The 12,559-nt window shown below is 39.4% G+C and overlaps 1 protein-coding gene across 2 annotated transcripts in view; it reads right to left on the bottom strand.

Moving 5' to 3' along the window:
- gal3st3 (galactose-3-O-sulfotransferase 3) overlaps window positions 1-12,559 on the bottom strand; it is a 38,553-nt gene extending 25,994 nt beyond the window's left edge. Inside the window, exon 1 of one of the 2 annotated variants that reach the window (XM_058783298.1) lies at window positions 12,460-12,559. The gene's annotated coding sequence lies outside the window, so the exon portion shown is untranslated. Of the gene's footprint in view, window positions 1-2,936; window positions 3,179-12,459 lie in introns of those variants that run through there. The other variant, XM_058783295.1, reaches the window with a different exon arrangement.

The raw sequence follows: 12,559 nt of genomic DNA on the forward strand, positions 1-12,559 counted from the left end.
TGGAGTATGGTTCATGATATTTGCTTGTATGCTAAATATAAATGAACATAAAAACCAAGCAAAACAAATAAACAAACTGGAAAATGAAACACAATAAATAAACAGAAAAACAATCAAAACGCTATATTCTTTTATATAATTTACTTTCTTTCACAAATTTAATAATATCATCATATATCTTACTAGCTGTTTCCCTTAATAGACCTGATAAAGTAAAGTCATGATGTTTTACTTTCTTCAATGATCGAATAAGATGACGTCTCTCATTGATATATTTCCTACAGTGGAGTAGTACATGCTCAACTGTTTCTTGTTGGCTACAGTGTATGCATTCCCCAGTTGGGTGTTTTCCAATTTTATATAGTGTACTATTAAGTCCAGTATGACCTATTCTCATCCGAGTTATGATACTTCCTTCTCTTCGATTCCTGCTCTCCCTCCTCCCAGCACCAACTTGTTTTTGTATATTGTATAAATGTCTACCTGTTTCATTATCATCCCAATATACCTGCCATACTGATTGTGCATATGTTCTTATGAGTACTTTAGCTTCTGCTTTACTTAATGGGACCTGAAAATCTACTTGCTTTAATCTTAGAGTTTGTTTAGCCAGAATATCCACCTTCTCATTTCCTTCCACACCAACATGAGCAGGAACCTAAATGAAACGTGTAGAAATACCCATAACTTTCATATTATACATCTTACAGAATATCTCATTGATAATATCCATCCTAACTAATGACCTGCCTGATCGTATACTTTCAAGTGATGAGTAGCTTGCGTTCGATCCTTCGCTGGCTGTGCTGATTTAAATCTAGCAGGTCTGTTGTGTCTCGAGTCGCAAATTCAATGATGCAGACAGTGACGATTTTCTTCAGCCAATCAGTGATCAGCTGAGTTTATATGTCACGTTTTGGTAACGGTATGGTTCGCTTGGAACCTCAACCGAGGTGGTACTAAAAAAAGTACCAGGTACCAGGTACTGTACCCAGTGGAAAAACCCCCAAAAGTGAGTCGAACCGTTCCGTACCATGCAGTGGAAAAGCACCAATACAAACATGCAGCTTTTAGATTCATAAAACGTTAACTGATGGACTGGAGTGGTGTGGATTACTGTGATGTTTTTATCAGCTGTTTGGACTCTCATTCTGACGGCACCCATTCACTGCAGAGGATGCATTGCTCAGCAAGTGATGTAATGCTACATTTCTCCAAATCTGTTCTGATGAAGAAACAAACTCATCTACATCTTGGATGGCCTGAGGGCGAGCACATTTTGAGCAAATTAAAATTTTTGGGTGAACTACTCCTTTAATAATCAGACGCTCTCTGCGGCTGAAAACTGTTTTCGGGTTCAGACAGGTTGCTTGGGCACTTTCCCATTGAGAATGGGTAACATATTTCTATCTGCATACTTTAGATCGGTCATGGGCCCCTTGTCTCACCTGGATGCCCGTTGACAGCAACATTGCCCAAAGTTGCCCCGTGTATCATGAATTGTGTTCATATTATATTGCAAAACACGTTTGCTGCTATTGAGGTGGGATACGGGTACGGTTAGGGACAGGTTTGGTGGGATGGGTAGGTTTAAGGGTGGGTTAAAGTGTAAGGGATGGGTCAACAGTGTAACTATAAATGTAATTACAGAAATTAATTACAGAATTACAGGTATTTTTTTTTAAATATAATTACAATGTAAAAACATGTATGTACCCAATAAGTGCATTGCATTAAATGATTAATTTAAATGCAAGTACAACGTAGTTAAGGCCACCTAATATAAAGTGGGACCTAAACTGCCATGTTTTTTTTATCAAGATCTGCAATTAAGATTCAAATTCCAGTTCCTCTTAGTTCAGATTTTATAACTATATTGTTTTATTATTACCTCTCTGTATTTCTTGCATTTGTTCCACCAGATGATGTTGAGCCTCTAAATCAAGCAATTATCTGCTGTGCTAAAAATGATTAATCATTTTCTGAAGGGGGAAATAAGGAACAGCAGGACAAACAGAAAAAGATAAACAACATGAAGCAGATCAGATCAGCTCATGCCACGCAAGCCTGATGTGCTAAAGATTGGCGTGACTATTCAAAGCCATTTGAATGGCAAATCACAAGTGACAACTCTGTTTCACACTTACCAGTTTTGTGTTAATGTTAAATGGAAAAAAAGCAACTGATAAAAGCATTCGAGGAAGGAATAGCTTTCCATTTTTCATTTTCAACAAAACTGAACTCTTGTAAACCATTATACCAAATGATAATGGATTGATATCATCAAGCTTTGAATCATAGCAGCTTTAAATACTTAAAAACTTTTTGAACACAAAAACACAAGCGTTCACACCACACTAAACAAGCCTTTTAAATATATTTCAATGCTAAATCGTTTCAACAGAATTGAACTCTTGTAAACCATTATACCAAATAAGCTTTGAATCATAATACCAGCTTTAAATAGGAAACTTTTTGAACACACACAAAAAAAAAAAACACAAGCTTTCACACCACACTAAACAAGCCTTTTCAATAGAGGCTATTTCAATGCAAAACTAACATTTTAATAAACATCATTATATTCATTCAAATCAACTAGGTGATGTCCGATGTAGATCATGAATGAAACCGGCTGGCCAAACACGTCCTCACAGGTAAATCTGTCACTTAAAACCTTATTTATAGCATGCATATCAATGAAATCAATATCCATAAATCAGCTGGTCATCACTGTAAATCAGAAAGGTGAATGAGGGGACGCCGATGCGACGCGTTTGCTTTCTGCTGCAAACGCACCATGAGAACCGAACAATGTAAATGCATCATATTATCCCGTGAATTAATATTAGGATGTGACAGGAGACAGGTGTGCTGTCAATCCAGGCCACTGATGGTGATAAAGCAATACGGTAGCCGGTTGTATTCTCACCCACCTTTGTCATCTCACGCTCCGCGACTGATGGATGGATGGATGTAGTTTTCGATCCGCGCAGTGAAACAACGATCCGAGCCGCTTCAGATTCGCTCCTCCGCGGTTATTTGCGCTCAGAATCAGCGGACGCGAGACGCTTTGGTGTTCGGTAGGTCATCTCAGCGTTGATAAATACCGGCGCATCGGTTGCCGCTGTCTGTCATCGGCGTTTTCACGCGACTGGCTGCACCGCGCGCCGCCTCTCTCGCGCGCCCGCGTATTCACGACGCACGCGCACGAATCAAAAAGCGGAGAGCCAACCAGGGTCTGCAGTTAACTTTTGGCTGGTGAGTTGAGAAAATAAACCCGATTTTTACCAGTCACGAAGCTATATCTCGTCAGATATATCTCGCAATACATCTCATTGACAGAATAATTATTTAGATGTTTTCCCTTGCATATTTCTGGTTATTTGTGACCCTGGACCACACAACCAGTCATAAGGGTCACAATATTTAGGACAATATTTGGCCGAGATACAACTATTTGAATATCTGGAATCTGAGGGTGCAAAAAAAATCAAAATATTGAGAAAATCGCCTTTAAATTGTCCAAATCAAGTAGCAATGCATATTACTAATCAAAATATTAAGTTTTGATATATTTATGGTAGAAAGATTACAAAATATCTTTATGGAACATGATCTTTACAATCCTAATCCTAATAAAATCCTAATGATTTTTGGCATAAAAGAAAAATTAATCATTTGGACCCATACAGTGTACTGTTGGCTATGGCTAAATATACCCGTGCTACTTAAGACTGGTTTTCTGCTCCAGGGACACATTTGTACTTCTGAGGAAAATGTGCCATCAATCTATGCGGCGACATGTTCCTGGTTTTAAAGAAATAGCTTGCCACAAACATGAAATCCATCCGTTACTCACCCTTATTTTGTCCTAAATGTAAAAATTACACTCTTAAAAATAAAGGTGCTTAAAAGGTTCTTCACAGCGATGCCATAGAAGAACCATTTTTGGTTCCACAAAGAACCATTCAGTCAAAGGTTCTTTAAAGAACCATCTCTTTCTTACCTTTTTATAATCTGAAGAACTTTTTTGCCACTAAGAACCTTTTGTGAAACAGAAAGGTTCTTCAGATGTTAAAGGTTCTTTATGGAACCATTTAGACAAAAAGGTTCTTCTATGTCATCGTGAAGCACCTTCATTTTAAGAGTGTATATTGCTGTTTTTCAACCAATGTGTCACAAACTGCTATATAAAAACTAGTAAATTTCTCTATGAAAGGGCACCTGTCTTAAAAAAAAAAAAAAAACATTTAAAACATTGATGTTCCTCCTTGTATATATTTTGGTGGTTTAACGCCAGGGGGTATTCCAGAAAGCAGGTTATGTGGCATACCCGGGTATGTTTAAGGGTAATAAGGGGATAAACTCAGCTTTCATTCCAAAAACGGAGGTAAGATAGCACACGAGCCGAGTAGGGTCTGCAATTAACTTTTTAAAATAAATATATGATTTTTACCAGTCACAAAGATATATCTCGCATTACTTCATCCTAAAAAAAAAAAAAAAACTTTTGCTTCTCTTTATTCCCAGTCTAGCTTGTACTTATTTGAACAATGTATGAAACCTGAAACCTGTGGGGGTTTTAGGTTTTGAAACAGGATGAAGATGTCCAAATTTTTCTTATTTTGTTGAAATATCATTTTTTTCCATTTAGTACTGACCTTCGGAAGCAACAGAAGATACTTGCATGTTTCCCCGAAGACAAATTAAGTACAATTTACCTTACAAGTACAATTTTTCACCCCCGGCTCATTAACGCATCATGTTTCCTTCTGGAGCATCAGTGAATGTTTGAACCTTTTTTAATAGTTGTGTTTGAGTCCCTCATTTGTCCTCAGTGTGAAAAGTTGGATCTCAAAATCATACAGTCTCTGCTGGAAAGGGATCAAATATGCAAAAGATGCTGGAAAACTTTTGACATCTGGGTATTAAAAAAACATACCATCGGATATTGAAGCATTTCTTCTGGCCTTGATTAAAAACTGATGTTTCGAAGTACTGTAGAACATGTCAGATCTGTCAATTCTCGGGTAAGCCGAACCAGACTATACCGCGCGCTCCATTGGTTCCTATACCGGTTCTGGGGGAACCCTTTGAGCATGTTATTGTTGATTGTGTGGGTCCATTGCCCAAAACAAAAGCTGGTAATCAATATTTACTGACAATGATGTGTGCAGCGATGCGTTTTCCTGAAGCGATCCCGCTAAGGAAAATCACAACGCCTGTAGTAATTAGGGCGCTGGTGAAATTTTTTTTCATTGTTTGGACTGCCCACAGTTATACAGACTGACCGAGGTACAAATTTTATGTCAAATCTTTTCGCTCAAGTGTTAAAAACCTTGAAAATTTCTCACAGGACTTCGAGTGCGTATCACCCAGAAAGTCAAGGCGCCTTAGAAAGGTTCCATCAAACATTAAAGGCTATGCTTCGTAAATACTGTATGGACACTGGTAAGGACTGGGACGAGGGTACACCTTTAAGCTAAGTTAAGTCTTATTTGCTGTTAGGGAAGCAGTACAGGACAGTTTAGGATTTAGCCCTGCGGATCTGGTATTTGGTCATTCTGTGAGAGGTCCAATTAAGATGCTCAAAGAGGACATGTTATCTGTGGAGACAAGTGTCAAAATGAATGTACTGGATTATGTCAGTAAGTTTCGCGAACGACTGCATCAGGCTTGTTCTGCGGCAAAAGAGGCGTTGAAGAACGTACAACTCACAATGAAGAGTCACTTTGATCGTAAATCTGTTCTGCGCGATTTTAAAGAAGGTGATGAAGTGCTGGTTTTATTGGCAGTTGTCGGTTCTGCTCTTTCTGCACGTTTTTCGGGACCGTACGAAGTGCTGAAAAAATTGAGTAACACAGATTGCCATCCGCACTCCTGATCACCGAAAGAAATCACGCGTGTGTCATGTGAATATGTTGAAGGCGTTTCATGCTCGAGAGCCGTTGTTGAAAGATGTTGCAACGGTTAAGCAACCTGAAGTCACTAATGCACCGGTTATTGCACTGGTTTGTGACGTTACTCCTGATAGTGAAGATGACGGAGTAATCATTAGACACACGCACCAACAGTGCGCTAGGTTTAAGAACTCTGAGATTTTAGCTGACTTAAATTCTCACTTATCTCATTTGACTGATCCTCAGTGACGGGACATTAATGAGTTGATTGGCTCTTTTCATTCACTTTTTCACGATGTTCCTTGTACCACTGTACTGAAACATGACATCGATGTTGGTAATGCTGTCCCGGTGAAGCAGCATGCTTATCGAGTTAACGCTCTGAAACGTTCTGTAATGAAAACCGAGGTGGAGTATTTGCTCGAAAATGGGTTGGCGAAGCCGAGTTGTAGTCCGTGGAGTTCTTCATGTCTACTTGTAACTAAGAGTGATGGATCCACTAGATTCTGTACAGACTATCGAAAGATAAATGCACTGACCGTTCCCGACTGCTTTCCGTTGCTGCGCATGGAGGATTGCGTGGACACACTTGGACCAGCAAAATTTGTCAGTAAACTGGACTTGTTAAAAGGCTACTGGCAGGTGCCTTTAACAGCCCGTGCCTCGGACATTTCTGCGTTTGTAACTCCAGACGATTTTATGCAATATTGCGTGACGGCATTTTGCATGTGCAACGCGCCGGCTACATTTCAAAGACTTATTAACCTCGTACTAGCAGGAGTTCCTAATTGTAACGCTTATTTGGATGATCTTGTGATTTACTCTACAGATTGGTCAGAACACGTTTCAACTCTTCATGAAGTGTTTACACGCCTCGAGAATGCTGCTTTAACGTTAAATCTTGCCAAATGTGACTACGGTCAAGCCACCATCACGTACTTGGGTAGGGAAGTGGGTCAAGGACAAGTGCGACCTATAGAGGCGAAGGTAAGCGCTATTGCGGAGTTTCCGGTCCCTGCTTCGCGTAAAGAACAAATTTTTAGGGATGGCTGTTTATTACCGGAATTTTTGTAAGAACTTCTCTACAGTTGTTAGTCCCTTGATGTCACTTATCAGTCCTTCGCGCACATTTTTGTGGTCAGATGAATGTCAGAATGCTTTCGAGAATGTTAAGGCTTTGTTATGTAGTGTTCCTGTCCTTGCAGCACCAGTGTACGAGAAAGCCTTCAAGTTGGAGATTGACGCAAGCTTTGTTGGTGCGGACGCAGTGCTTATTCTAGAAGACATCTACGGTATTGACCATCCTGTATGTTACTTCTCACGGAAGTTCAACAAAAGTCAGTTGAATTATTCTACAATCGAGAAGGAAACCTTAGCTTTACTGTTGGCATTGCAGTATTTTGATGTCTCGTATGTATAACCAGAATCAGCGGCTGATGCGCTGGTCGTTGGTTGTCCAAGGTTACCACCTGATGATTGAACACAAGAAGGGTTCAGAAAATATAATGGCTGATGCTTTGTCAAGAGCTTAAGAAAAGAAGATTGGAGTAAGAATTGTTAAAACTATGTTTTTAAAAAAAAAATCCATATAGTTTTGTCTTAAGGGGGGGAGTGTTACGTTCCACCTGTGTTTGTGTATATTGTTTCTTTTTCTAGCTCTCCTGTCTTTTTGTACTTTTTTGCTCCACTTCTAGGTTGGTGTTTATTGGGGGACTTGACTGTCAATCATCATTCTGACGTCACTATGTTCTGCCCATCTGCTGAAGTGCCAGCTGTATTTGAGGACGCGAGTTGATTGTGTGTGCATGCGCCACGCCAGCGTACTTTGTGCTTCCACCGCGATCAGCAGCCTTGTGTCGACGCCAATTGTCTCCCTTAATGTATTTTGCCTTATGGAGTTATGCTTTGCTCTATTTATAGATTTTTTCTTTGGCTATTGACTTATATCGAATCCTTCGTGAAAGATAACGCCGATGTCAGTGTTGGAGTTTTAGTCCTATTACGGGTCAAGTTCAGAGTAAAGAATGCAGTTTGGCGTATAGAACTACTTAATCAAACGTGTCTCTTAGTGATGATTCGAATACCTAGTCAACTGTTGTGATAATACTGTTCGCTTGTTTTTGATTAGGTTAGTTTGAACTTTGTTAGATTAGATTTCCGAGTGTTACACCACCCTTGTATATTTGTTTGTAGTTTAAAGGAGTTTAGTTTGAGCATCGTATACGCTGAAGAGTTCGGTTTTATTTTCATATTTCTTTTGGTTAGTCAGTTTAGAGGTTAGTTATAAGGATTGTTCTGTTTTGTTTATTTCTTTAATTTGGGTGACACTCTGTTTTTTTTCCCCTGTTAAATTTCATAATTTCTTTCTCCTTTTGTACATATTTGTATTTGTTTACAAAGCGTCCAGTAAAGATCTTTTTCTTGGCAATACTATTTCTCAGTACCATCTTTGATCCGCACCACACCCAGTAACAATTGTCTCATATAAATGTTATGGTATCATCCCGTTTTAACATCAAGTACGTAACACTGAAGAATCTGCAGGACCTGCAGGATTTTTCTGAAGAACAGCGCTCAGTTTAACGGTGCAGAACAAACAAAGGACTCATGAACAACCATCACAAAACAAAAACAGTCGTAAATCATCCAGGTAACCACACCCAAACTTTTGAAGGAGGTTATTTGAATAATTTCAGCTATGTTTTTGTTTAAAATATCTTACTCAGAGGAGACAGAAAACAATGATGATCTGTTGTTAATTGTGGAGACCAACAATGTGGTACCGCTCTGATTTACTCTTCTAATCAGGTATTGCAGACCTGCTATTATTGTTTTTCCTAATTTGCATGTTGCTTTGGATAAAACGTCTACTAAATGTAAATGTAATGTAAATCTAATGTAAAATATTCTGCCCCACAAAATGCCATGGTTGAAGCAAGTTAAACAGCATTTTTAAACGCTCTTGATTGTGCATCTTTATCACTGGAGGTGTGTGCAGTTTGGCACAAAGTCAACATTAATATGCAGAGGTGGAAAGAGTACGAAAATATTTTACTCAAGTAAAAGTACCAGTCTAAATATCTACTCAAGTAAAAGTAAAAAGTAGCTCATTTAAAATTTGCTCAGAGTAAAAATTGCATAGTTACATTTTAACAGTGGGAGGGACGCAAAACTGGAATAGGCCAAGGGTGTCAAACTCAGTTCCTGGAGGGCCACAGCCCTACACAGTATAGCTATAACCCTAATTAAACACATCTGATCCAGCTAATCTAATCATTTAGGCTTATTTGAAAACTACATGGTATGTGTGTTGGAGCAGGGTTGGAACTAAACTCGGCAGGGCTGTGGCCCTCCAGAAACTGAGTTTGACACCCCTGGGACAGGCCTATAAATCTCAAACTAGTTGTTTTTAGTTAAAGGAATCAGTTATTTAGAATAAGACATTTGGGCTGTTACCAGGCAAATTAAATCAGTATCAACAAAATTCATCTTTGCAATGCAGAGGAAACATAGAAGCTTCATCTGACGTGGCATTTAGATGTATTTACACACTGTTTAATGCAGGATATGAATGCACTTAACCTGCAGTTACAAATGCAGAAATAATGTTTTGATATACAGTGAGGAAAATAAGTATTTGAACACCCTGCTATTTTGCAAGTTCTCCCACTTAGAAATCATGGAGGGGTCTGAAATTGTCATCGTAGGTGCATGTCCACTCTGAGAGACATAATCTAAAAAAAAATTTTTTTAACTATTTATTTGTATGATACAGCTGCAAATAAGTATTTGAACACCTGTCTATCAGCTAGAATTCTGACCCTCAAAGACCTGTTAGTCTGCCTTTAAAATGTCCACCTCCACTCCATTTATTATCCTAAATTAGATGCACCTGTTTGAGGTCGTTAGCTGCATAAAGACACCTGTCCAGCCCATACAATCAGTAAGAATCCAACTACTAACATGGCCAAGACCAAAGAGCTGTCCAAAGACACTAGAGACAAAATTGTACACCTCCACAAGGCTGGAAAGGGCTACGGGAAATTGCCAAGCAGCTTGGTGAAAAAGGTCCACTGTTGGAGCAATCATTAGAAAATGGAAGAAGCTAAACATGACTGTCAATCACCCTCGGACTGGGGCTCCATGCAAGATCTCACCGTGGGGTCTCAATGATCCTAAGAAAGGTGAGAAATCAGCCCAGAACTACACGGGAGGAGCTGGTCAATGACCTGAAAAGAGCTGGGACCACCGTTTCCAAGGTTACTGTTGGTAATACACTAAGACGTCATGGTTTGAAATCATGCATGGCACGGAAGGTTCCCCTGCTTAAACCAGCACATGTCCAGGCCCGACTTAAGTTTGCCAATGACCATTTGGATGATCCAGAGGAGTCATGGGAGAAAGTCTTGTGGTCAGATGAGACCAAAATAGAACTTTTTGGTCATAATTCCACTAAACGTGTTTGGAGGAAGAAGAATGATGAATACCATCCCAAGAACACCATCCCTACTGTGAAGCATGGGGGTGGTAGCATCATGCTTTGGGGGTGTTTTTCTGCACATGGGACAGGGCGACTGCACTGTATTAAGGAGAGGATGACCGGGGCCATGTATTGCGAGATTTTGGGGAACAACCTCCTTCCCTCAGTTAGAGCATTGAAGATGGGTCGAGGCTGGGTCTTCCAACATGACAATGACCCGAAGCACACAGCCAGGATAACCAAGGAGTGGCTCTGTTAGAAGCATATCAAGGTTCTGGCGTGGCCTAGCCAGTCTCCAGACCTAAACCCAATAGAGAATCTTTGAAGGGAGCTCAAACTCCGTGTTTCTCAGCGACAGGCCAGAAACCTGACTGATCTAGAGAAGATCTGTGTGGAGGAGTGGGCCAAAATCCGTCCTGCAGTGTGTGCAAACCTGGTGAAAAACTACAGGAAACGTTTGACCTCTGTAATTGCAAACAAAGGCTACTGTACCAAATATTAACATTGATTTTCTAAGGTGTTCAAATACTTATTTGCAGCTGTATCATACAAATAAATAGTTAAAAAATCATACATTGTGATTTCTGGATTTTTTTTTTTAGATTATGTCTCTCACAGTGGACATGCACCTACGATGACAATTTCAAACCCCTCCATGATTTCTAAGTGGGAAAACTTGCAAAATAGCAGGGTGTTCAAATACTTATTTTCTTCACTGTATAAGACATGAAATGTTGAATAAAAAGATACTTTAAATGTGAAAATGTTAAATGTTAGATGTTAAATTTCATAATTTCTTTCTCCTTTTGTACATATTATTTGTATTTGTTTACAAAGCGTCCAGTAAAGATCTTTTTCTTCACAATACTATTTCTCAGTACCATCTTTGATCCGCACCACACCCAGTAACAATTGTCTCATATAAATGTTATGGTATCATCCCGTTTTAACATCAAGTACGTAACACTGAAGAATCTGCAGGACCTGGAGGATTTTTCTGAAGAACAGTGCTCAGTTTAACGGTGCAGAACAAACAAAGGACTCATGAACAACCATCACAAAACAAAAACAATCGTAAATCATCCAGGTAACCACACCCAAACCTTTGAAGGAGGTTATTTGAATAATTTCAGCTATGTTTTTGTCTAAAATATCTTACTCAGAGGAGACAGAAAACAATGATGATCTGTTGTTAATTATGGAGACCTACAGTGTGGTACCGCTCTGATTTTACTCTTCTAATCAGGTATTGCAGACCTGCTATTATTGTTTTTCCTAATTTTCCGACTCAAACCCGAAGACTCGGGAGACGAACTAATCAATTCTCTTTCCGGCTCTGACTGCATAGGTTACGCGTATGGGGCTGTCACGTGATGAACGAACACTCAGATCCGAAGACTCGAAACAGGTGAACTAATTCAGTGCAGAACCTATAGGATGTTGCGCATGCGCGACTGATCGAATCACTCTCCGAGACGACTCGTTCTTCCCGAGTCACATTAAAGATTTGTTCAAAAAGAACGAATCATTCAAGAACAACCCATCACTAGTTCATAGACCGGATTCGTGACAACAGTGCTGTGGCTGTGTTTGGGATTATTTTTGTTATCGAAATAGAGCAAAACCAGGCAATATGGTGTCTAAAATGCAAGTCTCTTAATTAACTTCTTGTTTATTGAACTGTTGTAAAAAAAAATCTATATGTAATCATGCTGATTTTTGGAGAAAAACGGCACTCTTCGTGTTTATTACATAAATATACATTTTCTGCCCCTATATCTTCAATTCCGTGATAATTTTAAATGCATTTTAACAGACTGAATCAGGCAGTGAAAGAACACACTCTAAATGCGCACGCGCACACTAGTCTAATCCACTAGACTTCACTGCACTCTGTAGGAGTGTTTTGTTTGGGTTTTGGCTAAATACTGATAATGTCAAATCGCACATCGTTAAAACAATTACGATATTATTGCACACCCTGCACCACTGTCTTGTTGGCTAATTTGTGCAAAACCTTTTGCTAAACTGCCAAAGCTTCATTTTAACCACCAGTGCAACGATGCAAGTATTTACCTTTCCTCTACATGCGTGCGAAGGGTTGGTGTCGATATTTATAAGCTGTTAGTTCGGTCTCCCTAGGCAAACACAGTTTACGCTGCATAAACGTGGCCAG

The sequence above is a fragment of the Onychostoma macrolepis genome, chromosome 07, assembly GCF_012432095.1.
Source record: "Onychostoma macrolepis isolate SWU-2019 chromosome 07, ASM1243209v1, whole genome shotgun sequence".
NCBI lineage: Eukaryota > Metazoa > Chordata > Actinopteri > Cypriniformes > Cyprinidae > Onychostoma > Onychostoma macrolepis.